This window comes from Ambystoma mexicanum, chromosome 8 (assembly GCF_040938575.1).
Source record: "Ambystoma mexicanum isolate Mex_15411 chromosome 8, UKY_AmexF1_1, whole genome shotgun sequence".
Lineage (NCBI taxonomy): Eukaryota > Metazoa > Chordata > Amphibia > Caudata > Ambystomatidae > Ambystoma > Ambystoma mexicanum.
Genome location: NC_090929.1, coordinates 1,500,470,141 through 1,500,496,540, shown reverse-complemented (window position 1 = coordinate 1,500,496,540; position 26,400 = coordinate 1,500,470,141). Strand labels below are relative to the sequence as shown.

Below are 26,400 nucleotides of genomic sequence, written 5' to 3'. Positions count from 1 at the left end.
AGGGCCCTCTATCGAGTCACTCATTTGTTGTGACAATCGGAGCACTTTAGCCTGCCATAGATACTCAATTTACAATGATTCAGAAGTAACCTCCCTTGAGAACACTGCCCTGAAATGATCTTGCAGTATTCTCATCTTATCCGGTTCAGAACGGCACAATATCCCCTTTTCGTCATGCAGGGCAATTATGTTGTTGCGAGTCTTAACCTTGCTTAGTTTGGATACCAACATACGATTAGCCTTATTGCAGTTGGTATAGTAATATTGCTTGGTTTTCAGGAGGGCCTCCTCCGACCTGACCGCCAAGTATTCTTGTAGCTTTTTGCATAGTATAGTCAGGGCTCTAAGGGAAGCCTGCAGACTCCTCTGCTTATGCTTGCGCTCAGCTGCCTTAAACTCCCTTGAATCAGCTTGCGTTCCCTGGAGTAAACTGTAGTTCTGCTGATCAATTCCCTAGGAACCATTGCCTTCATTGCGTCTCACACCGTGCTAGGTGGCTGGCCCATATTGATATTTTCCAGGAAGTCATTTGTGATGACATCCCCCATTTCCCTACATAGGCACCTGATCCCATAGGACTGGGTCACATAATTGCCAGAGGTGCCTAACGGGCATGGCCCTGCCTTCAAATCGCTAGTGTGAGAGACGGGTGCGTGGTTGGAGAGTGTACGCGATCCGATCTCTACCCCCCAAACACATGCATGTAGCGAGCTAGGAAGCAATAATATGTCAAAACTCCAGAATACCTTATGAACATCCGAGGAGAAAGCAAAGTGTCTCTCCTCCCCGTGAAACAGTCTCCAAGTCTCTACTAGCCAGAGTCCTCTTAGTAGCTTGGCGAAGGAGATGGCATGTTTAAAATATAGCCTGGAGCCATGCAGTGTTTTATCAATCAGTGGGTTGGGCACTAGATTAAAGCTGTCGCCAATCAAAATATGGCCCTGAGCGAAAGGCTAAGACTTGGAATACAAAGCTGTGCAGAAAGCGATCCTGCCCCTCATTAGGAGCATACACAGAAATTAGGGTAAACCGACGTTCCCACAGTAGGCCCTTAATGCCGATAAACCTTCCTTGTGGACCTCGCAAGACTGAGATCTTAGTTATTGGCACACCAGCCCCAGGCAGTATGGCCACTCCTTGTTTTTTCTCCCCCCTGCCCCCACGGATGGAAAGAACTGCCTCGGGTAAACCTGAGACCTCAATCTCTTCTCATCTGGGTCTCTTGCAAGAAGCCCATTTCATTTCAAATGCTGTTTATTAGCACTATTATCACAGTTACTCAAAACCACAGTGAAAGTCACATTCTAAAGGAGTACAGTATTCAGGAGACTGAAAACAACAAACTGCCTCATCATTCTCTGAAGGGTCACAAGTGCCTTATCTCATAGCCCTATACCAGGCAGCAGTCTCTGCTGAGCTCCATACCTTTAAAATCCTTGCGCCATAGAGAATACTGCACCCCTCAACCCCCCATTTAGCTCCCAGGACACTGCTATCAGCTTTTGGCTAAGACACATGCTAGGTCCATACATGTAATCACATGTCTACATTTGTTAGGCCTGAGATAGGCCCCCGGTAAGCATTCCATTGGGTCCTATTGGTCTCTCGTAGCCCCGGTGCCAACACAAGCCAACTCTATCTGGTGCCAAAAGGTGCTTCCCAGCAGTAATTGCCATGGGCAGGTAGGCGTCACCGCAGGAGAAAACTTGGCCATTCCACTAGGAGTCATACGTACGATGTAGCACATTTAGTTGCAGAAGCCGAAACTTTGCATTACGTGAAATCTTCTTAACAAAGATCAATGCATTGTCCCATGGAATACCCGTAAGCTCCTGACCCAAGTCTGCCTTGAAGCGTTCCTTCAACCTCTTATTGCGCTCACTGACCACATTAAATAAACAGCTGTACAATGGAGACACCGGACGCCAGCCATCCTCCAGTTTATACATCAATGTTAGCAGTGCAACAGGCTCTGGTTGTTCCGGACAGTTTGTCCATTTTCGTTTTGCCACCTTCACAAGTTTGAGGTACCATAAAAACTGGCCTTTGGGAGACTCTGCACCAGGTCCCCCAATTCCCCAAAAAACACATCCTTATACATATCCCCCCCACGCAGTGAGCCCCCACTCATCCCACCGCCTTGCAACCTCCAGCTCATTCACTTCGGAGCATGCGTCCGCTGTAATGGGGACATGCTGCAAGTATGGATTTGCATCTTCGATACCTTCTGCTCTCTGACCCATACCCTCTGCCCTATCCTGTCCAGCAGTGTCACTTGACCTATGCAGCAATCCGCAACCCACAGTGCCTCTTTAATCACTGGCGGCCGCAGCACGTCCTGCCAAGTGCCCACATTGGGTTTGTTTGAAAGTCAGCCCACCATATATTGAAGTCGCGCTGCAAGGTAGTAAGGTTCCAACCACAGCAAATGCACCCGCCGCCCGTCTCCATATGCCATGCAGAGGGTATTCAAAGCAACCATTTGTCTGCCGTGGCCCCAGGGAAATCCCTTGAGCATAGGAATAGAAAAAAACCCAGCTGTGACATATTAATGCACGTTCGCAAAAACAAAATTAGCCCTGGCAATATTATCATTTTCCCGCCCCATAAGAGATAATGTCAAATTACCACTAAAAAATCATGGATCGCCGTACCCAGTCTACTGCCCTAACGGTGTGCATGTCCTCCAGCCTGTGTGCTATGTGTATGCCAAGATATTTCAAAGTGTGCATCTCCCACCCGACAAATCCCTAGCATCATATTGTTGCAGTCTGGCTAGTGCGAAGATTCTGTCAGCTGAAAGAGATCCCAATTAGCCTAGCGAAATCATCCAGAACCTCTAGGAAAATGGCCAAGTTATGCTCCGGCTCGCATCCATTCCCAATAGACCAAATCAAACACTAATAGTGCCTAAGGATGCCACCACAAACGGTGCATCTTGTAAGTGAGTCTGGTAAATGATATGCTGCAAGTGACAAAGGTTCATAGAGGTGATCCGTCCAGGTATAAATCATGAAACATGGCACAGATTACTTTGCGAAGCCACCCAGCCAACAGTGCAGTTAGCATATTTTTTTTTTTATTTGGTTTTATTGAGTTTTGTTCTCTGTAAGTCACATTACATTATAAGAAAATACAACCTCTAGGTTACATGACACAGTCAAAACTTCTTACACATCCACCTTTTCATACCTCTTGTCCATTTGTCCGACCTTGGACTGTGACAGGTAAACATAACCTCCCCTACCCACTCTGCTCTTCCCCCTAACCCCTGTGGGTCAAGCAAGACATCATAAGGGTTATTTCAATGTGTATCAATGGTTTATCGCAACTATGTTGGTGAGGGTGTTTTCCCCTTGGATGAGTTTTAAATGTCTTGACACACAACTCTTCAGGTTGTGCCAGTTAGATTCCGACCCCGAGTATCAGTCAGATTGGTTTTCTGTTACTCGTGAAAGATGCTTATTTGTATAGTCCATCCATAAAGCCTCGCATTGTGCAGATCTTCCGTGTAGGGATGCTGTTATTTCCATTGTGTATATATTGGAAGCGACATTGATCCATTCTTTTCTACTCGGAACCACTCTAGATTTCCACTTTGTCACCAGTGTGGCAAGAGCAGCTAGCAACAATTGGGGGGCCAGGCCTCCAATCTTGTTCCATTCATCTTCATCCTTCTCAAGTCCAAATAGTACAAGGTGGGGGTCGGCATCCCTATGGATACTGTCTATGTCTTTAATCCATCCCAGGACCTCGTCCCAAAATACTTTTATTTGGGAGCAACCCCGCCACATATGCCAGTAATCGGCGACCTCCCCACATTCCGCCAGCATGTCGGGCGGTAGTTTGGAATATTTTAGAGAGTCTAAGATGATCATACTGCCATCTGTGTAACAATTTAATGGCGTGTAGTTTATATTGATTCGATATGGATGTTTGTGATGCCGCTTTACACATTCTTCCCCACATTTCAGGACTTATCTGCTCTCCTAAATCTCTCTCCCATCTACTTCTCAACGATTCCGTAGTTGCGCCTCCCGCTTCTATCAATTCTTTATACATTGATATTAGGCCCTTCATCTCCGTCCTAGAGTCTAATATTTTTTCAAAGGGGGTGAGATCTCTCATCAATTTGGTCTTCCATGCTGGTTTTGTTAAAACCCCTTTTATCTGTATATAGTGGAAGGTGGACAGCGGGCCTATTCCCTGTGTTTCGGTCAGTTCCGGTAGTGGGACAAAGTGGTCCTTTTTAGTAATTGTCCCACTCTTTATAAACCGGCCTCATACCAAGTTTGGAATCTTTCTACGTTGGGGATGTGGTTGTTGATTCCCGGGGACCATAGGTGACTCAGCGGGGATGGCCATGTGGTGATCTTTTGCCTTTCTTTGCTGTTTCTCCATATTTCCCATATGGTGTTCAGTATAGGGTGGCCAGTAAGTCTCTTTTGGAGTTTTTTCCTTGGGGCCCAGAGCCATTCAGAAACCGTGGCTGGTGAGAGGTAGTGGTTGTCCATGGGGATCCATTGGGGTCTTTTTGGTTGCGTAGATGAGGGATTAGGATGCAGAGTTGGGCCGCTTCATAATATTTTCTTAAGTTAGGGAGCCCTACCCCTCCTTTGTCTTTAGGGAGTGTCAGAGTGTTGTATGAAATTCTCACCTTCTTCCCTTGCCATAGGAAATTTACAATGGCTTTCTTGGCCTAAAAAAAGAAAACGTTTCGGTATCTCGATAGTTAGCATTTGGAAAGGGCAAACCATTTTAATAGCATTTAGTCGTCCTAACCAGGAGATCGTCAGCTTGTTCCATCTATTGAGGTTGCCCCTGAACCGTTGGAGGAGGGGGGCGGGGGGAGTTAGCTTCATATAGGCCACCCAGGTCTTTGGTGATCTGTATCCCCAAGTATTTCAGTTTGTGATGTTCGATCTTGAGGCCCAATGGGGAGAACCTAATTTCATTCCCCTCTATCGATCCCTGTAGAGGAAATAGGGTAGATTTAGTTTTGTTCACCTTGAACCCGGAGAGTTGACCATAGTCTTCCAGTAACTGAAGGGCTCAGGGAATGGATGTAATAGGGTTTGTTATGTGTAGGAGTATGTCATCAGCGTAGAGAGCCACCTTGTATTCTGTTTCTCCTAAGCAAATACCTTCCAAACCAGGGTCGTTCCTCATCATCTGTGCCAGGGGCTCCAAGGAGAGTGCAAAAAGAATTGCGGAGAGGGGGCATCCCTGTCATGTTCCGCGTTCTAGTTCAAACCATCTGGAGTACTCTCCGTTCACAAATATAGAGGCTCTGGTGGACATATACACTGCTCGTATTCCCTGTCTAAACCTCGGGCCTATCCCCACCTTTTGTAGCACTGCACTCAGAAATCCCCTCAAATGCTTTCTCTGCCTCAATCGAGAGAAGGGCTGGTTCGTTAGGTGTATTCTGGGATGTATTTATAAGGTGGAGGGTTTTGCGCATTGTGTCTGCCCCCTGGCTCCCTAGTATGAATCCGACCTGGTCAGTGTGTATAAGTTGGGGCATTAATTTCTCCAGTCTGGCGGCCAGGACTCTCGTGTAAATATTCGCGTCCAGGTTAAGTAGGGAGATGGGGCGGTATGAACGACATTTTTTGGGGTCTCTTCCTTCTTTGGGGATTACCGTAATCAATGCACGAGTGAAGGAGTCTGGGGCTATGCCCGTCTCGAGTATTGTATTAAAAAGCTCTGCGAGGAATGGTATTAGTTGTGCACTGAAGGATTTATAAAAACCGGCCGTATAGCCATCTTCCCCCGGGGATTTGCCCAAAGTCAACCTCTTTATTGCGTCTAGGACTTCTTGTTCGGATATGGGGGATTCTAGTATCTCTGAATTTAGGCCTGACATCCTGGGCATATCAATGGAGGATAGGTAAGATTCCTTATCTGTTTGGTCTGGGTTCATTTCGTAGGTGTATAGTGGCTCATAAAAAGTAGCAAAGTATTCCGGGATAGTGGGGGGCGTATAGGTTGGGTCGGGGTTGTTCTCTATTATTTGAAATACTTTTCATTCAGCTCTCTGTTCTCGGAGTCTGGCGGCCAGAAGTTTGTCAGCTTTGTCCCCCTTTTCATAAAATTTCTGCTCGAGGAGCAGAAGCTTGCGCACTATCTGTTCGTGCTCTAACCATTTTAGTTCTTCCCTTTTCCTCTTTGCTTCGTTAATTTTGTCGGGATCGCTCTCTGTATCTTTCCTAATATCTCCCTCTATCCGGCAGATTTCAGTCCTGAGTCTATTTTCAATGATCTTCTGCTCTCTCTTCTTGCGGGACCCCCCCTCCTGTATAAGAATACCTCTCCAAGTGGCTTTCCCCGCTTCCCAAACTACCTGCTTAGATACCTCACCGGTATTGTTCATTTTGAGGTATTCATTAATCTCAGTCTCCATTTCGGTCTTAAAGACTGCATCCTTCTGGAGGCTCTCGTTGCATCTCCGTTTCCCACCCACAACTGGTAGATCGTCCCACCGGAAATCCACCAACACCGAGTCATGATCTGACCACGTGATTGGGACTATCTCCGAGTGTGTTGTGGTGTTGGTGAGATCTTCAGACAAATATATATCGTCAATTCGGGTAAAGGTGTTGTGCGGGTTAGAGTAGAAAGTGTAGCCTCTCTCATTCGGATGCATGTCCCTCCACACGTCTCTCATTCTATATGTGTCCATCATCTCTGCCAATTCTGTATGTTCACCCCTGGTCTGATCTCTCACACCGGGGTTACCAGGTTTCCAATCTTTGGTTGGGTCTGCCCACTGACTGAAGTCCCCACCTAGGATGATGTGACCTGAGGCCTCTAACATTATTTTGGGGATGGTTTTGGCAAGGAATCGAGCCTGTCATGTATTGGGGGAGTAGATCGTGGCAATCGTGACTTCCACTTTTCCAATGTTTCCCGTTACCATTAGGGCACGCCCTTCTACATCAAACCATGTTTTGGTCATCACGAATTCTATACCGCATCTGATAAGGATTCCCACTCCTCCTTTCCGTAATGGTCCAGATCCCCAGAATTCTATCCCTGCCCGTTTCCCAAGGATTTGCCGCTCTTCCCCTACCAGTGATCTCGGTGAGTTGAGTCCTTTTACATGGAGTGTCCCCACCCATAGGGATTTCCTCCCCCCTTCATTCAGTGGTTGTTTCCATTGAATGTTTTTATGGGGAGATAGCTTGCTCTCCCTGAACAGTTATTTGCTTGCCCATTGATTTTCACCCTGTACTAAGCACTTTGAACCAATATAGATGTTGCCTCGACCTCGCCCCTTTGTCTGCCGCTCCCCCTACCCCACCCTTTCCCGGTTGGTGGCGTTCGATCGAGCCCGGTTGATAGCACCGGTCTTGCATTGAACCACCTGTGGGGGCCATTGCTTCACGCCCCTTGACCTAATGTGATACCTCAATCTTTTTTTTTTTTTTTTCAAAGAGAGTTACATCGGGACAGAGCTAGAAGCGGTTAACAAATCACATTGCCAGACAGAAAACATAAGTATACCAATACAGTTCGTTATATTCACAAGCAATCAGGCTGGCGACAGGGTAATATCATTTTCTTCAGGAAATAAATTGAACAGGTAACTTCGGAACAGTGACCATATGTCCTTCGGCCGGCACACCGACGGAACAGTATAATAAATTGCTCCTCGCTTTCATTTATCATGGATAGGTCTTTCAAGAATTGTTCCTTTTTAGGGGCCTCTGCAGATTTCCAGCATTTCAGAATGTTTCTTTTTGCAACAACACAGGCAATGTTGAACAGACGTCTGTTGGTCTCAGCCACCTTACCAATGTCTCCAAACAAGTATTTCAATGGGGAGGCAGTGGCCGGGATCATGTTAATATCTTCAAGGATTTCTGCCACCTCCCCCCAGAATCGTGCCACCTCTGGGCAGGCCCAGTACATACGATATGAGTCTGCCTCGGGGGCATCACATTTGGGGCATTTACCTGTGTGGCCGTCAACAAACCTAGCCAGTCTGGCGGGGGTGTAATGCAGCTGGTTGAGTAGCTTGAATTGAATCAATCTCAGACCTGAGTTCATAGAGACATTTTTAGTGAGTTGACAGTATCTGGACCAACTAGTTTCGCCCAACTCTACCCCCAAATCTCGCTCCCAGGCCTCTTTAATATTATTACATGTTTTGGAGTGTGTCTGGACTACGTTATACAGCGCGGAAACTCCTTTCCTATGCCCTCCCAGTTCTGTCATTGCACGAATACATTCATGTGCAGGCTGTTCCATCGGGAATGTGGGCCATTTGGCAATAAAAGTGGTTATCATCCTGTAGAATTGGAATTGTTTTGTTTTAGGTGACCGCCACCCCGTTTCAATGAAATCCCTCAGTTCACAGTACTTGCCATCTGGAAACATATCCCGCATCTTAAATAGGTTATTTGGATCCCATGCTCTCTGTATAGCTTTGTCAAATGTGAGTGTGATACCTCAATCTTGATTGAGCCCCTCCCGTGCCCCCCCCAATGTCTGAGTCATGACCATAGTCGAATTCTTAGCATAGGTACCTCATCAGGTCACATTCTATACAGTGGAATCGGTTCCGTCTTACCAAGTTCAAGATTGTTCAGTTGTCCCCCTCTGGGGAGACGTTACCTCTCTGGTACTTTCTCGAGCCTTTCACACGCTTCCTCCTGGGGCCTTGAATTCGCCATCCTTGGTCTTCTCTTCTTGATTGTCTTCCTCTTCTTGTGGGCCAATTCTCTCAGAGATGCATGCCTTGATTTCCTTTTCGGATCTCAGTCTCCTCTTGTTTCCTTCGTATTCGAAGGAGAGGGAGAATGGGTAGCCCCATCTGTACCTGACATTCTTTTCCATCAGCTGTTTTGTGAGAGGCCCGCACATCCGCCTGAGGGCCAGTGTCATAGAGTATAAATCTTGGTATATTGGTATTTGAGCGCCTCCTAGAGTGATTGCCTGACTGCTTCTCGCTTTTTCGAGCACTCTGGCCTTGTCCTGAAAGCGATGAAATCGGGCGAGGACAGATCTTGGGCCGCCTGGGGGCCCCCGACCCTGTGGATTTGTTCCGTTTTGGGTTGGTCTATTGCGTCATCCGCGACCAAGAGCTTTATGATAATCATGAAGCGTTTTCCTGAGGTCGCTTTCAGTTTCTCCGTCTCGTTCCAGAATCCCAAAAATGCGTAGATTATTCCGTCGTTTGCGGTTTTCCAAGTTGCCCATCTTGAGCTTGAGGTCCTCCTCTCGTTGTTCCAATTCTGTTATTCGCTGTTCGAGCTGTGCTTCAAAAGTGTCTATGGACGCTTGGTTGTTCTCCACACCGTTGTGTGATTCTGTCTATTTTACCTCCTATGTTGGCCCCTATATTTCTCAGAGCAGGGCTGTAATGTCGCCCTTTGTGGCCGCTGCTTCGTTCCCGGTGGTATCGGAGGTTGCCATGTAGGGATCGCCGACCCGAGTAGGTATGGAGGCGTAGGCAAATGGGGCTGATTTTTGTCTCACGCTCATATGGCCTTGGGGGGTTGCGTTGGGGGCGTGTAGCGGTCTCAATGAAGGCAAGTGGGATTATCCTCTTGATGGGGGTTTTGACTTGATAGCGCCGCGTCCCCCTGAGCACTAGAGGGTTGGGTACTTAGTTTCACCCCCTTCCAAGACACTGGTGTTGCTTTACTGGGTTGTCCGTTATGTATACCGGTGATCAGCACCAAGGATGGTTCTGTTACTCCTGTGTAGTGTGTGGCGTAGTGTCCAGCTGTCCGACACCGCCCTTTCCCTTTCGGCCTTTCGTGTGGTGTTTTGGGCCAGCCTCTTTACCGTTTATTCAAAGATGAGTCAACCCACAAAGTCACGTTGGTTCAGGCATATGGCGGGTGTCTTCAGGGTAATTCCATGAGGAGATGGCTATGTTGGGGCTTTGCCGGGGCCACTCCTATTGCGTCCGTTTATAAGTTTTAGTATCCTTGGTATGTTTGTTGTGGGGGCAATCAGTGGTAATGATGCTTATGGGTCCTTAAAGTGGGTTCCCACCCAGTTCTGTCTGGATGATTGGACCAGGTGAGGGTCGTTGTAGGATGCCTTTAGCGTGCCTGCTGTGAAGAAATGTCCAGCGCACCAGCCTCTGGGTAGTGAGTTTTGCTGAGATCTGCAGGGGTTTCAAACTGTGGTGCTAACCGGGGCATTTAGGTTTCCCCCTCTGCATGCAATGGGGTGGGTACTGTTATCGTTGAGTATAGATTGGTTTATTCCTGCATTCGTTTTACAGGACCAAGTCCTAGTTGGCTGTCTCTTTAACTGCCTCTTACTCTGCTCTTTGCTCAAATTGGCAGCTTTACACGGCTGGAGTGTGCTCTTTGCTCAAATTGGTAGCTTTACACAGCTGGAATGTTCTTGTGCAGCCTATGTTAGTTGGAGTTTTCAAACTGTGCTTCCAGAGGTGTTTGAGAGTGCATTTAGGGTGGTTGCACATGAAATTCGGCAGGGGTGTTGAGGTGCAGCACAGGGGAGGTCCTTATATGTCTGCCTCACTGCCTGATTGTGACTGCTTGACTCACGGGGCGTTCTTCCGGGTATGTACCCTGAGGTTTTGAGGTTGTGGCAGGAGTAGAGGAGCATGCTGGAGCACCTGGGGCCTTAGGCGGATCACCGCCTTTGCGCCTCGGGCGGGGGGCCCCAGGCGTTCTTGCCGCTCGGGTCCACCCTGTACTATGTTGTCTAAGTGGGGGAGTGCCTGGGGGTGCCGGTGGCTCCAGGGGGACCACTGCGTCCAAACCTCGGGCAGGGGTGCCCCCAGGTGCTCCCGCCGCACGGGTCTGCCTTGTGCGCTACGCTGTTTCCTCCAGCAGGATAGCGGACGGCTAGGACCAGCCTCGTGGCAGTCCCTTTATGCGAGGGGCAGGTCACGAGCAACGGAGGATCCGAGTCCTCACAGCCAGGGGCACCCACCTCCACAGTGGATTTGTTCTTGGCAGAATTTGCGGGTTCCGCAGCAGCTCGGCCCCGCACCAGTGTGCTGTTACTTAAGGGGCCCTCCGCCTCAGTGAACGCACGTGTGCCTCCGTAGTTTCCTTCTCGGGATATTTGTGTCTGGCAGGCTGCAACTTCCGAGAGTGATTTCAGGTGGATTCCGGGTCTGGTTTCTTTTGGGATTTTTCCCACCTGGGGGGGGGGGGGGAGGGGTGTTCCGACGGCAGCTACTCGATTCTTGTCCGCGGAGCGGCCACAAGTGGGGGCTCGTTCCACTTTGCGGGGCCGCGGCAACAGAGCTCACACAGAGAGCATGCTTGCCTGTGTACCCCCTGGTGGCCAGTCGCAGTTAGCATTTTGATGTCTTGGTTAGCATCACCAAAGGCCGATATGGTTCACAGTGCTCCACCGGTTTCCCGGGTTTTGGGATGGGGACAATCAATGTTTCTCGCATACTAAGTTGGAGAAAGGCCTTTTCATAGGCTTTCTCGTATACTTTCAGTAGGGCAGGAGCAAGAGTGCGGCCAAACGTTCTACAGAACTCTGCAGGGAGTCCATCGGCCCCTGGCGTCTTCCCTGTTGTCGGGGATGCAATCACCCTACTTAGCTCTTCCTACATCAAAGACAGTTTGAGCGCAGTAGCTTGCTCAGCTGTGTGCCATGGCAATCAAATCTGACAAAGCGCAGAGTGCAGTTCCTCCGAGTCAACTGGCATCTCGTGTTTATATAATCCGCAATAAAAGGAACTCAAAATATCATTGATTGCCACCCAAGATTGCCAAGGGGCATCGCACTCATCATGGAGCAGTGTGATTGCACACCGCGGTTGCTCACTCCTGCATAGCCGCGCTAATAACCATCCCAATGTATCTCCCTCTCCATGTACACGTGCCACATGAATTGAATATTCAAATCTGCTGAGCCTCTCCCATGCCTCTGTACATTGGGTGCGCAGCAACAGAAGCTCAGATTCTACCGAGGAGTCCTTGAAGTCACTTTACTCAACAATGCAAATCTGCTCCTCCAGAGCCCCCAACTCCTCCGTCAGCAATCGTCTAATTCGCACCGGCTCCGGCTATTACCACCCCTCTAGTCACCACTTACAAAATCTCCTTCAATGTCCCACAGTGGTCAACCCTACCCAAATTGGACAACAAAAAGGTTGCGAGGAAGTCCTCTAGTCAATCTCTAAAGACATCATCTCGCAATAACTCTGCCGACATGTGCAACATCGGAACGGGGACCCAGGTCCCCTGTTGTCCCAGTACACCGCCAGCGGGGATTGATCCGAGACGCAAAATCCCATATACACCACACCAGAGAATTCAGCCAAATGTTCGGACCCCACAAATAAATAGTAGATTCTAGTATTTAACTCATGAGGAGCTGAATAATACGAGTACCCCCACCATTTTACCTGCATTGAATTACCTCCATATATCAACCATCGATAACTGTTAGTACTGTGGGTGAGGGTGAACGCCTGCCTCGCACGGAATCAGACCTGTAAGTCTCCACCCCCAGAGGACTAAGGCATTCCTCTTCTGGCCAGTTTATTAGTCAACGGGTAAAGATGAGCAGGTATCGCATGATTGGGCATTAGGCGTTCACTATGCATACCTCTTGATGTTCCACATAGCCATGCACAACCACATACCTGCCCTCCCTATCAAAGTCAAAAAGGCGCTGCTGCATCTATCCACACCAACACACCCCAAGCAAACTTTTAATATGTGGATCCGAACCAAGTCCCCTCCCACCTGGCGATTACCTTCTCTTGGTCCTCAGGAAGTAGGTGTGTCTCTTGCAGAAAGGCAAATTATATCTTTCTCCTGCGTAGGTAGGACCGTATCGGATTCCTGTGCAGGTAAGAGCCCAATTCTCTGACATTCCAGGTCAATATTCTAAACAATGCCATCCAGACGACACATCAAACCCCCCCACCACAACAGTCGGTCCCAGGAGCACTGTACAAAATATCCACTGCACCTCCCCCGAGCTAACAATCCAGTGGCAACAGGTCCCACATGCATACACCTAGGTGCCAAGCGCTGAACCTAAACCCCGGCAGCCAGCCTCCCCCTCCAACCAATTGCCAGTATCCCAGATGCCAACAATCTCACCAAACCACCACAAAATCAATGTGCCCCAACACTGGGGCAGTAACTGTGCTCAACACTAGCAAGCTGTTCGAGCACACCCGTTCTCTCCAGACAAAACCTTGCCATCAGGGTAACGGTTGAAGGATACCCGAACAGCAACATGCCAACTGTGTCCAACAAACCGGGGGTGTCAGAGGCACCATGCCATGGGCAGCGGCAGTACCCTCCTGCTACAAAGCAACACCCCCAGACAGCAGTGACAAAAATAAGTACCAGTTGCTTCCTAATGGTTACTACACCAGACCCAAGTCAGTAAGTTTAGGGACCCTTTCTTCTTCAGTCTGAGCCATCATCCAAGTCTCAATCCGACATGCCATTATGGTCCAGCCACATATTTGCAGCCTCCGGGGTCTCAAAAATAATTTAATTTCCCTTTAAACAATACCTTCTTTCTGGCTGGATAGAGAAGCATATATTTGAGTCCCAATTGTCAGAGCCTTTCTTTCTGGGACAAATAGTTTCCTCTTCTTTTGAACAAACAGTGTATAGTCTGGATATATGGCATTTTTGGAGTTTCCCCCTTTGTATAGTGCCTCCTTCTCGGGAGAACTGCAATATCACTTCCCGGTCTTTGAAGTTAAGGACACTGGCAATTATGGGTCATGGATTGGCTCCCGGCAATGTGAACGATGTGCCCGCTCAACCATGAAGCCCTGGGACAGCCTTCCTGGGCCAACTTCTTGTAGGATCAGATTCTCAATATAGGAAGTAGGTTCCGAGTCCTTCGTACTCTTAGGTAGGCCCAACACTTATGTTCGTTCTACGTGACTGCCCTGCTGCGACCTGAGCACACACTTCCAACACAGCATTCTTCGCTTCCAGAGCTTTCACCCTCAATTGTAGGTCTGTTGTGACCGTCGCAATTTCTTGTAGAAGTGACTCCGTAGCCGTGACCCTCCCTGCCAGAGATCGAACATCTTGCCTCAGTAGTTGCATTTCCATTTTATCTTCCTCAATCTTGAACTCCAAGGTGGACGATGAGGCAGCAATTGCAGCCAGGATCTTGTCTTCTTGGGACTCCTTTTGCACTAAAAGCAGATCTGCCTGTTGTGTGCCATCTGTCGAGGCAGGGCCGCAGTGTTCTGCCTGGGCTGCAAAGGACTCCATGATTGTGCCCTTATTACTTCCTTTCTCCTTGGGGCACGGCATAACAGAGCACGCAAAACACCCTCCACACAGTTCACAGCATACTATTAGCCGGTAGAAGGAGAGGACGTTGTAAATGCCAATGTGCCTTTTCTATATGGTCTCAAAGGAAATGCAGTGGTTCAGGGGTCCTGCGGCTAACACTCATCTCTACCCCTGCCAGGGGAGCAAGGAAGCCCAGATACAAAGCACCAACCCAGTGAGCAGGAGGTGGGGCCAATAAGTCCTTTCACCCAGATATCCTAATCATAGGGTCAGGCCATGAAAGCAGCAATACAAGGGTAGATTCACTAGCACAGTGGCAAGTCTGTACAGAATGACAGGCAGCCTTCAGCATGCGATTTTGACAAGGCATGTTCCTTTGTGCACCGTCCAATTCAAAGCCTCACACCTTGATCATGTCAGTTAACCCACCAGGTTCACACATACCACCGTGTGTTACTCGTTGTAGGCTCTCACCTGATGGCAGAGGAGGACATGGCAACTCCAGCAGGCTCCTTGCATCAAAACTGCCTTCTCACTTGGGGTCTGTGTCACTCTCCACAAGATCGAGATCTCCAATGCGCACAGCAGACCACCAATGCACCCAGCCCGGCTCCAGGCTGTCAACATTGCCTGGCGCCTACCACAGGCCAGCAGGCTCTGTTGCGTCATTCAGCCCTGTTGGGGAAGTGCGACGCTGCAGGCGTTGCACACTTCAGAGCGGCTCACGTTTCAGCCCGCCGGCCACCCGGAGGGGCTCTACTGCTGCGCCCCGGTTCATGTCACAGTAGCGTTGGGTGCTCCTCCCCAGGGAGCCTGCTGCACATTCCACCGGTAGCTCCAACTGCACAGTCCCACTGGAGGGACGCCTCCATCAACACAGGTTGCAGCACACGCCCGCTATGCTCACCGCAACTCTGGTGCAGGGTTTCAGCATTGCGCAGAGCTGGGGGTGCTCAATCTTTCACCAGATTGCACCGCGCTCTGGCGCGGTCGCCATTTTAGGATCAACGGTTATTGCCGATTCACCCTGTAACTCGTTCCCCGGGTCTCCAGCAGTCATCGGGGACATCCCCAGACTAGCAGAACACTGCTGTAGTTACGATCGAGAACAATGCATTGACTTAATACAAAGCACCGCTGTAAGGATCTTTAGAAGGATCCAAGCAGGGCCAGCCTTAAGGGCAGCAGCGCCCTGGGCGAATTGGCGCCAGGATGGGCCACTTTCTTTTTTTTTTTAACCTCGTTGCTCTGGCGAGGAGGTAAATTATATGAATAGGGCGCATCATTTAACAGCAAAAGCCTGCCTGCCGCGCCTTCTGCCACTAGGCCAGCTCGGGGGAGACTCCCCCAAGCTGGTGTGGTGGGGGGGCTAATGGCACCTTTTGTCATTAAAGGTGCCCGCAGCAGAGGGGTGCATTTAATGACAATAGGGTGCTGACAACACCGCCCTATTGTCATTAAATGCACCCGCCGCCGCGAGCGCATTTAACAGCAAAAATCCACCTGACCCGCCTTCTCCCACTATGCAAGCTCGAGGGAGCCCTTCAAAGACTCCCCCGAGCTGGCTTGGTGGGTGCTAATGGCGCCCTGGGGGGCATGGCGTCCCGGGCGGTCGCCCGGCCCGCCCCACGGCCGGCTCTGGATCCAAGCGGGAGCTCACACCAGACACGTGCTTACAGCATGGACCCTGGCCATGCCCCCCTCTTGCAAGAACACTATGGAGAGAGACATATCCCCCAGTTTCCTGAGAACCGACTTCCTTTTCCTGGGAGAATTCAGGCCCTGGACATTCCACATCCCCATCTGCACTCAGTCCTCTCCATTGTTTGTCACTTCACCCATGGGCACAACCTAGAACCTAGGGTCACAGCAAGGCTAGGAAGTTCTGAGAAACGCCACCCTCATCTGTCATGTACAGGATGAATCCATATCCAGCCCACACCAAAGTAACTTTTTGCAAGTTATTATAGCCCCCCCATCCCAACATAAACAGTAAACAACAACAAATTAACAAACACATAGGTCCCAGGAAGAACTCGAACTGTGAGAAATTCGACTTGGAGGGATCCCTATGTCAACCTATCAGGAAACCCCTCTACCCCCCGCCCCGCCACCAACTCACATCCAGGAGATCCACATCAACCACCAAAACTCAAAGAGCCCTGCTCCTACCTATGCCACTCACTGCCTCCACCCTACCAAGATATTTTACCATAGGCACCAGGCCCCTTTTCTTCAGGTCTGTTGAGACGGGTCCTTCACCTTCCTGCCTCTGCCCACCTTCAACCATCTCTTAGAGCCCACCTGGTCCTACTTAGGTCCAGTGTATTTGCCCCCCTCCCTCTCTTACCCAGCTTTCCTTATCTTTTAGGCTTTTAACAGTCCATCTCCTTCCCCGGTATGAGAAGAGATGTGTGGGGAATTCCCTTCTGTAGCTAACGCCTTGTTCTCTTAACCAGGCAGTTAGTGGACAAAGAGCCCAGCGCTTTGCCATGGTGGAGGATCCAGGTCCAAGTACAATGAAATTGAAGCATTGCAAAAGGCAATTGGCAGTGATGCCCTGACCGCTCCCATGATGCGTTCTTTCAAATTAAAGAAATTCACTCGAGATATCATAGAACAAGATGGTCTACATCGCTAAAAGTCAAAACAGAAAAGGTGCACACACAATTTATGCATCTCATATGGTAGGTTTCACACCATGAAACATCGCACAGGGATAAGTCTTTTATTACCTCTTTCCTTGTGAGCTGTACCTTGTCACGGAGCCATGCGCACGAATGATTCAATGTTGTTATCCGCCAAATGTCGCAGACATCTGTCTGTAACCACTTTTTAAGGGACGCTACACGCTGTCCTGTATAAGTGGTGCAGAAGGAGAGAAAAGAAAATGCGAACTCATATCGTGTCTATACATTGTATTCGCCAGTTGTGAAAACATGCCACTACGTGGCATCTGCTCTTCCACCTCAGTGTTTTGTCTCGGTGTTGATAAACTTACTTTTGATATTGCTGCTTGGTTAACCGCACCGCTATATCTTCCATACGCCGTTTTGCAAAAGTGGCATGGGAATACAAAACGCTGCAAGATCAAATTTACTGTAGCGACTAGTTCCTATTCGAGAAAAGGACCATAACAACGGCCCGCCCCCTCTTCGTCACGTGACTTCCTACTCACCATTGTGATATTTCCGGAGCAAAGAAACGCTTACAGAGCACTGTCGGCAGAGCGGGTTTCGGGAAGCGGGAAGGCTGTGGTTGCCGGTGCAAGTGGGCATTTTCTTTGGGATACAGGAAAGGTTTCTGCAAGACCCTGGAGTGTCTGACTTCGTCTTGTCCCTCGTCACTTTTCTAAGCGGGAACCGGGAAGGCACTGGCTGCCAGGCTGCAAGAGCATCTGTGTGCTCTTGCCTGCCAGGCTGCAGGAGCATCTGTGTGCTCTTGGCTGCCAGGCTGCAAGATCAGCAGCAATCCGTGTACTCTTGGCTGGCTGAGAATACAATTGGTATTTTTTTCGGGATACCGTGAGCGTTCCTGCAAGACACCATTTGAGTCGGGGAGTGGGAAATTACATTTACTTTAAAAAGCATGCTCAGCTTTTGTCTGGAGGGATGGATAGGGAAACTGATGTGGGTCTGGGGGAGGGTTGGTGCACAGTCTTGCGGGTCTGGAGGGATGGATATTGACACAGTGGTGATGGTCAGTAGGGAGGGTGGGGGACAGTGGTGTGGGTCTGGAGGGATAGGGACACAGTGGTGTGGGTCTGGAGGGAGGGATAGGGACACAGTGGTGTGGGTCTGGAGGGAGGAAAGGGACACAGTGATGTGGGTCTGGAGGGAGGGATATGGTCACAGTGGTGTGGGGAGGGATAGGGTACAGTGGTGTGGGTCTGGAGGTAGGGGTAGGGATAGGGTACAGTGGTGTGGGTCTGGAGGGAGGATTGGGGTACAGTGGTGTGGGCCTGAAGGGAGGGATAGGGACACAGTGGTGTGGGTCTGGAGGGAGGGATAGGGTACAGTGGTGTGGGTCTGCAGGGAGGGTTAGGGAAACGGTGGTGTGGGTCTGTAGGGAGGGTTGGGGTACATTGGTGTGGGTCTGGAAGGAGGGATCCGGTACACTGGTGTGGGTCTGGAGGGAGGGATCGGTTACATTGCTGTGGGTCTGGAGGGAGGGATCAGGTACAGTGGTGTGGGTCTGGAGGGATAGGGTACAGTTGTGTGGGTCTGGTGGGAGGGATAGGGTACAGTGGTGCTGGTCTGGAGGCAGAGTTGGGGTACAGTGCTGTGGGTCTGGAGGGAGGGATGGGGACACAGTGGTGTGGGTCTGGAGGGAGGGTACAGTGGTGTTGGTCTGGAGGGAGGGATAGGGACACTGGTGTGGGTCTGGAGGGAGGGTTGGGGAACAGTGTTGTGGGTCTGGAGGGAGGGATAGGGACACAGTGGTGTGGGTCTGGAGGGAGGGATAGGGTACAGTGGTGTGGGTCTAGAGAGAGGGATAGGGTACAGTGGTGTGGGTCTGGAGGGAGGAATAGGGAAACAGTGGTGTGGGTCGGGAGGGATAGGGACACTGGTGTGGGTCTGGAGGAGGGATATGGTACAGTGGTGAGGGTCTGGAGGGAGGGATAGGGACACAGTGGTGTGGGTCTGGGGACTGGGATGGGGCACAGTGGTGTGGGTCTGGAGACAGGGATGGGTCACAGTGGTGTGGGTTTGGAGGGAGGGATAGTGTACAGTGGTGTGGGTCTGGAGGGAGGGATGGGGGCACATTGATGTGGGTTGGTTGGGAGGGATAGGGACAGTGGTGTGAGTCTGGAGGGAGGGATAGGGACACTGGTGTGGGTCTGGGGACAGGGATGGAGACAGTGGCGTGGGTCTGGAGGGAGCGATGGGGACATAGTGGTGTGGGTCCAGAGGGAGGGATAGGGACAGAGTGGTGTGGGTCCAGAGGGAGGGATAGGGTGCAGTGGTGTAGGTCTGGAGGGAGGCATAGGTACACAGTGGTGTAGGTCTGGATATGATATGGCATTTATAACGCGCCTATACATAAGTGTTTCAAGGCGCGACGAGGCAAGGGAGGGGAAACAGGGAAGACAGACAGCGATCCTACTAGGCCAGGTGACATTGAGATCATGCAAGTGAGGGGGAGGGGGAAGGGGGAAAAGTGCAGGGGGAAAGGGGAGGGGGAAGTGCAGTACATAGGAAAACAGTGAAATAAATAGAGACCATAAATAAAAGTGTGGACAGCTGGTGGCAAGTTCAAGGGCAAGTGCAGATCTCAGGGGTCAAGTGCTAGTAGGGGCCACAGGGCTACAGAAACAGTCCCTGAGTGCAAGGGTTGCCAGGGGGGCAGTGCAGGTGTGCAACTGGTGGGGAGGGGCCCTGGAGGGAGGGATAGGGACATAGTGGTGTGGGTGTGGAGGGAGGATTGGGGCACATTGGTGTGGGTCTGGAGGGAGGGTTGGGGTACATTGGTGTGGGTCTGGAGGGAGGTATAGGGACAGCGTGGTGGGTCTGGAGGGAGGGATAGGGACACAGTGGTGTGGGTCTGGAGGGAGGGATAGGGACACAGTGGTGTGGGTTTGGAGTGAAGAATTGGGACACAGTGGTGGGAGTTTGGAGGGAGGCATAGGGACACAGTGGTGTGGGTCTGGAGGGACGGTTGGGGACACAGTGGTGTGGGTCTGGAGGGAGGGTTGGGGACAGTGGTGTGGGTCTGGAGGGAGGGTTGAGGTACAGTGGTGTGGGTCTGGAGGGAGGGATGGGGGAACACTGGTCTGTGTCTGGGGGAGGGATGGTTCATTGAGGTGTGGGTCTGGAGGGCAGGATGGGGGCATCCTGCTTTGTGGATGGAGGGTTGGTGGCATCTTGGTGGGGTCTGCAATGGATGGGGGCACATTGGTGTTGGTCTGCAGGGAGGGGTGGGGCATCCTGGTTTGGGTCAGATGGGGACAGTGTGGGTCTGGAGGGAGGGGACGGGGCACATTGGTGTGGGTTTGATGGGAGCGACAGGCACATTGGTCTGGGTGAGGTATGGGGCACATTTGTGTGGGTCTGGAGGGATGAGAGCATATATTTGTGTGGGTATGGAGGGCGGGATGGGGGAATCTTGCTGTGTGGATAAAGGGATGGTTGGATCTTGGTGGGGTCTGCAATGGATGGTGGCACATTGGTGTCGGTCTGGAACAGGTATGGGGCATCTATTGGTCTGGAGGGTGGATTGGGGCATCCTGGTGTGGGTGGGATGGGGATATCTGTGCATCTGGAGGGTGGGATGGGGCATATTGGTGTGGGTCTGAGAGGGATGGATGGGCACATGCATGTGGGTCAAGAGGGATGGGGACATTGTTGTGAATGGAGGCATAGGGCACATTGGTGTGGGTCTGGAGGGAGGGATGGGTGCTCTTGCCTGCCAGGCTGCAGGAGCATCTGTGTGCTCTTGGCTGCCAGGCTGCAAGAGCAGCAGCAATCCGTGTACTCTTGGCTGGCTGAGAATACAATTAGTATTTTTTTCGGGATACCGTGAGCGTTACTGCAAGACACCATTTGAGTCGGGGAGGGGGAAATTACATTTACTTTAAAAAGCATGCACAGCTTTTGTCTGGAGGGATGGATAGGGAAACTGATGTGGGTCTGGAGGGAGGGTTGGTGCACAGTCTTGCGGGTCTGGAGGGATGGATATTGACACAGTGGTGATGGTCAGTAGGGAGGGTGGGGGATAGTGGTGTGGGTCTGGAGGGATAGGGACACAGTGGTGTGGGTCTGGAGGGAGGGATAGGGACACAGTGGTGTGGGTCTGGAGGGAGGGATAGGGGCACAGTGGTGTGGGTCTGGAGGGAGGAAAGGGACACAGTGATGTGGGTCTGGAGGGAGGGATATGGACACAGTGGTGTGGGGAGGGATAGGGTACAGTGGTGTGGGTCTGGAGGTAGGGGTAAGGATAGGGTACAGTGGTGTGGGTCTGGAGGGAGGATTGGGGTACAGTGGTGTGGGTCTGAAGGGAGGGATAGGGACACAGTGGTGTGGGTCTGGAGGGAGGTATAGGGTACAGTGGTGTGGGTCTGCAGGGAGGGTTAGGGAAACGGTGGTGTGGGTCTGTAGGGAGGGTTGGGGTACATTGGTGTGGGTCTGGAGGGAGGGATCCGGTACACTGGTGTGGGTCTGGAGGGAGGGATCGGGTACATTGGTGTGGGTCTGGAGGGAGGGATCGGTTACATTGCTGTGGGTCTGGAGGGAGGGATCAGGTGCAGTGGTGTGGGTCTGGAGGGAGGGATCGGGTACAGTGGTGTGGGTCTGGAGGGAGGGTTGGTGTACAGTGGTGTGGGTCTGGAGGGATAGGGTACAGTTGTGTGGGTCTGGTGGGAGGGATAGGGACACAGTGGTGTGGGGTCTGGAGGGAAGGATAGGATACAGTGGTGCTGGTCTGGAGGCAGAGTTGGGGTACAGTGCTGTGGGTCTGGAGGGAGGGATGGGGACACAGTGGTGTGGGTCTGGAGGGAGGGTACAGTGGTGTTGGTCTGGAGGGAGGGTTGGGGAACAGTGTTGTGGGTCTGGAGGGAGGGTTGGGGAACAGTGTTGTGGGTCTGGAGGGAGGGATAGGGACACAGTGGTGTGGGTCTGGAGGGAGGGATAGGGTACAGTGGTGTGGGTCTAGAGAGAGGGATAGGGTACAGTGGTGTGGGTCTGGAGGGAGGAATAGGGAAACAGTGGTGTGGGTCGGGAGGGATAGGGACACTGGTGTGGGTCTGGAGGAGGGATATGGTACAGTGGTGAGGGTCTGAAGGGAGGGATAGGGACACAGTGGTGTGGGTCTGGGGACTGGGATGGTGCACAGTGGTGTGGGTCTGGAGACAGGGATGGGTCACAGTGGTGTGGGTTTGGAGGGAGGGATAGGGTACAGTGGTGTGGGTCTGGAGGGAGGGATGGGGGCACATTGATGTGGGTTGGTTGGGAGGGATAGGGACAGTGGTGTGAGTCTGGAGGGAGGGATAGGGACACTGGTGTGGGTCTGGGGACAGGGATGGAGACAGTGGCGTGGGTCTGGAGGGAGCGATGGGTACATAGTGGTGTGGGTCCAGAGGGAGGGATAGGGACAGAGTGGTGTGGGTCCAGAGGGAGGGATAGGGTGCAGTGGTGTAGGTCTGGAGGGAGGCATAGGTACACAGTGGTGTAGGTCTGGATATGATATGGCATTTATAACGCGCCTATACATAAGTGTTTCAAGGCGCGACGAGGCAAAGGAGGGGAAACAGGGAAGACAGACAACGATCCTACTAGGCCAGGTGACATTGAGATCATGCAAGTGAGGGGGAGGGGGAAGGGGGAAAAAGTGCAGGGGGAAAGGGGAGGGGGAAGTGCAGTACATAGGATAACAGTGAAATAAATAGAGACCATAAATAAAAGTGTGGACAGCTGGTGGCAAGTTCAAGGGCAAGTGCAGATCTCAGGGGTCAAGTGCTAGTAGGGGCCACAGGGATACAGAAACAGTCCCTGAGTGCAAGGGTTGCCAGGGGGGCAGTGCAGGTGTGCAACTGGTGGGGAGGGGCCCTGGAGAGAGGGATAGGGACATAGTGGTGTGGGTGTGGAGGGAGGATTGGGGCACATTGGTGTGGGTCTGGAGGGAGGGTTGGGGTACATTGGTGTGGGTCTGGAGGGAGGTATAGGGACAGCGTTGTGGGTCTGGAGGGAGGGATAGGGACACAGTGGTGTGGGTCTGGAGGGAGGGACAGGGACACAGTGGTGTGGGTTTGGAGGGAGGGATAGGGACACAGTGGTGGGTGTTTGGAGGGAGGCATAGGGACACAGTGGTATGGGTCTGGAGGGATGGTTGGGGACACTGGTGTGGGTCTGGAGGGAGGGTTGGGGACAGTGGTGTGGGTCTGGAGACGGATGGGTCACAGTGATGTGGGTTTGGAGGGAGGGATAGGGTACAGTGGTGTGGGTCTGGAGGGAGGGATGGGGGCACATTGATGTGGGTTGGTTGGGAGGGATAGGGACAGTGGTGTGAGTCTGGAGGGAGGCATAGGGACACAGTGGTGTGGGTCTGGAGGGACGGTTGGGGACACAGTGGTGTGGGTCTAGAGGGAGGGTTGGGGACAGTGGTGTGGGTCTGGAGGGAGGGTTGAGGTACAGTGGTGTGGGTCTGGAGGGAGGGATGGGGGAACACTGGTCTGTGTCTGGGGGAGGGATGGTTCATTCAGGTGTGGGTCTGGAGGGCAGGATGGGGGCATCTTGCTTTGTGGATGGAGGGATGGTGGTATCTTGGTGGGGTCTGCAATGGATGGGGGCACATTGGTGTTGGTCTGCAGGGAGGGGTGGGGCATCCTGGTTTGGGTCAGATGGGGACAGTGTGGGTCTGGAGGGAGGGTACGGGGCACATTGGTGTGGGTTTGATGGGAGCGACAGGCACATTGGTCTGGGTGAGGTATGGGGCACATTTGTGTGGGTCTGGAGGGATGAGAGCATATATTTGTGTGGGTATGGAGGGCGGGATGGGGGAATCTTGCTGTGTGGATAAAGGGATGGTTGGATCTTGGTGGGGTCTGCAATGGATGGTGGCACATTGGTGTCGGTCTGGAACAGGTATGGGGCGTCTATTGGTCTGGAGGGTGGATTGGGGCATCCTGGTGTGGGTGGGATGGGGATATCTGTGCATCTGGAGGGTGGGATATTGGTGTGGGTCTGAGAGGGAGGGATGGGCACATGCATGTGGGTCAGGAGGGATGGGGACATTGTTGTGAAGGGAGGCATAGGGCACATTGGTGTGGGTCTGGAGGGAGGGATGGGTGCTCATTGGTCGGGGAGGGATAGGGGCCTCCTGCTGTGTGGGGAGGATGGGGCATCGTGGTATGGGTCTTTAGGAAGGGATTGGGCATCTTGGTGGGGTCTGGATCAGAGGGGGGCATCGTTGATCTGGAATGGAGGAACAGGGCATATGATGGGGGCCTGTCGGAATGATGGAACATGTGGGTCTGAGTGAGGGCTGCAGCACTCTGTTGGGAAGGAAGGGGGCATCTGGGTGTGAATGGAGGGATGGGGTAGGTATGTCTAGAGAGAAGGATGTTGGTTTGTAGGAGGGGTGGGAGCATTTTGTCGAAGGGATGGGGTAATCGGGTGTGGGTATAGAGAGAGGGTAGATGGCGCCATCTGAGTGTGAGTCTGGAGGTAGAGGTGAAGCATAAGTGCGTGGCTCTTAGAGGTGGAGCTTCTTGGTGTAGGTATGGAGGGACGGATGTTGGTCTTTGTGGGTTTGGAAGGAGAAATGGGACATTTGAGTGTGAATGGGGACATGTAGGGCTGGGGTATCTGCTTGTGAGTGGGGGCATGAAGGATCATTAACAGCGGAGCAGCCGGAGGGGGAGCCGCGGGCCCGACCTCGGTTGCATCCCAGGCATGCGCACCCACAGCCTGGGGCACCTCTCGCATAGCGGTCCAGTGTGCATGGGCAACCAGGCGTCGGGTAGTGGGGATTCCCTTCCACAGTAAGGGGTCCACGACCCAGCAGATGGATGGGGACGCCTGGCAGGGTTGGGTTAACCTGCCGGGGATATCCCCAACCACGCACTGGAAAGGGAGCCCCGCGCGGCCCCCTCTCCATACCGCGCTGGCCGGGGGGTGTGCACTCCTGTCTCTGACCTGCCAGCGGGTGGGCATTGGTGGGTGCACCCCGGTCAGCAGGGAAGCCCTGAGTGGTGGCAGCCGGGAACCGAGGGAAACCTGACTGCTCTCGAGGGGCGCCTCCCCAGGCAGACAGGGGCCCGGCACAACAGACACAAGCCCTGAGCCATGGCACATCAGGCTTACTCGACCGGCGGGCATCAAGGTTCCAGCCGCCCATATCTGTGGGCAAGCGATGGCCAGGTCCGCTGACGCAGCTGGTGACCTCCCCTCTTGCCCAGGTACCTGGACCAGGTCCCTGTGCAGCCAGGCTGGGCTTTGAAGACTATAGCAGTCCCACCTGACCCCCTGCATGTACTGTCTCTGGCCCGCCTCGCCGTTCCCCCCAGTCACCCCCCCCAAAAAGGGGAGCGGAGGGGGTTGGGGAAGGATGAGTGGATCGGGCCGGGTGAGCCGGTGGTGGAGAGGTCTGCCTCCATCCCCCTGGGAAGCGCTGTGCTGCTGCAGTGGCGGGCAGGTTTCCCGGGCTGAGCGCCTAGATTATACTTTTTAAAAAAACATTTCTTTTAAAAACCACAATGGTCTCGGCTGAGCTAGACAGGGTGCTGGGCTGTCCAGCCACAGACAGCGCTACCTCCCCCCAGCCTCTCCTGCACCGGCAGGGTCAGGCTGACGTCTGGAACAAAAAAAAGTTGCCTGTGACTCTTGCTGGTGGATTACTCGGCTCGCATGTCGATGAAGAACGCAGTTAGCTGCGAAAATTAGTGTGAATTGCAGGACACATTGATCAACACTTCGAACGCACCATGCGCCCCGGGTTCCTCCCGGGGCTACGCCTGTCTGAGGGTTGCTTGTACATCAATCGCCCTGGGGTTCCCTCCCAGGGGCGTGGCTGGGGCTGTCGCAGGTACCCCCTTCCCTTCGTCCCCCTAAGGTCCAACCCCAATCAGCACCATCGCAGGATCCCTGGATCTGTCGCGCAGGCTCCCTGCCGGCGCATCCCAGCTGCCCCAGTTTCCCCGCCTCTTGCGGGTTTCGGGAGGGCTGGGTGGATGTTCACCCTACCCCGGGGCAACTGGCCATGCTGTGTGTGGCTAACTGTGGGGTCCTGTGCCTGCCGCAGGAGTGCCATGGAGCATGGGTCTCGCGACCGGGTGGGCTTCAGCCATAGATCGGGACAGTGCACATTCCGCTGCTCCAGAGGCATGGGGCTAGGGCAACCCCATTTATGGGCCTGAGACCAGCTGCCCTGAGCTTGGTTCTCCCCCCGACTATGGCCTCAGATCAGACGTGGCGACCTGCTGAATTTAAGCATATTACTAAGCAGAGGAAAGGAAACTAACCAGGATTCCCTCAGTAACGGCCAGTGAAGAGGGAAGATCCCAGGCGTGGGAAACGTGGCGTACAGAAGACAGAGTCCACGGCATCGCTCATGGGGCTCAAGACCTTCTGATCAAGTCTCCCCCCGCGGACGGTGTTAGGCCGGTAGCGGCTTCTGGCATGCCAGGATCAGGTCTTCTTGGAGTCAGGTTGCTTGGGAATGCATC

General features: G+C 52.4%; 1 protein-coding gene and 1 non-coding gene across 3 annotated transcripts in view; one reads left to right on the top strand and one right to left on the bottom strand.

Annotated features, from left to right (window-relative positions):
- BORCS7 (BLOC-1 related complex subunit 7) overlaps positions 1–17,394 on the bottom strand; it is a 200,751-nt gene extending 183,357 nt beyond the window's left edge. Inside the window, exons 1-2 of one of the 2 annotated variants that reach the window (XM_069611691.1) lie at positions 17,242–17,394; positions 16,976–17,097 (exon numbers count right to left, since the gene is read on the bottom strand). The gene's annotated coding sequence lies outside the window, so the exon portion shown is untranslated. The remainder of the gene's footprint in view (positions 1–16,975; positions 17,098–17,241) is intronic. The other variant, XM_069611690.1, reaches the window with a different exon arrangement.
- Positions 17,395–25,553: 8,159 nt separating this feature from the next.
- LOC138474863 (5.8S ribosomal RNA) lies at positions 25,554–25,703 on the top strand. Its single transcript, XR_011269093.1, has one exon. It is a non-coding gene; the product is annotated as a 5.8S ribosomal RNA (ribosomal RNA).
- Positions 25,704–26,400: the final 697 nt, after the last annotated feature.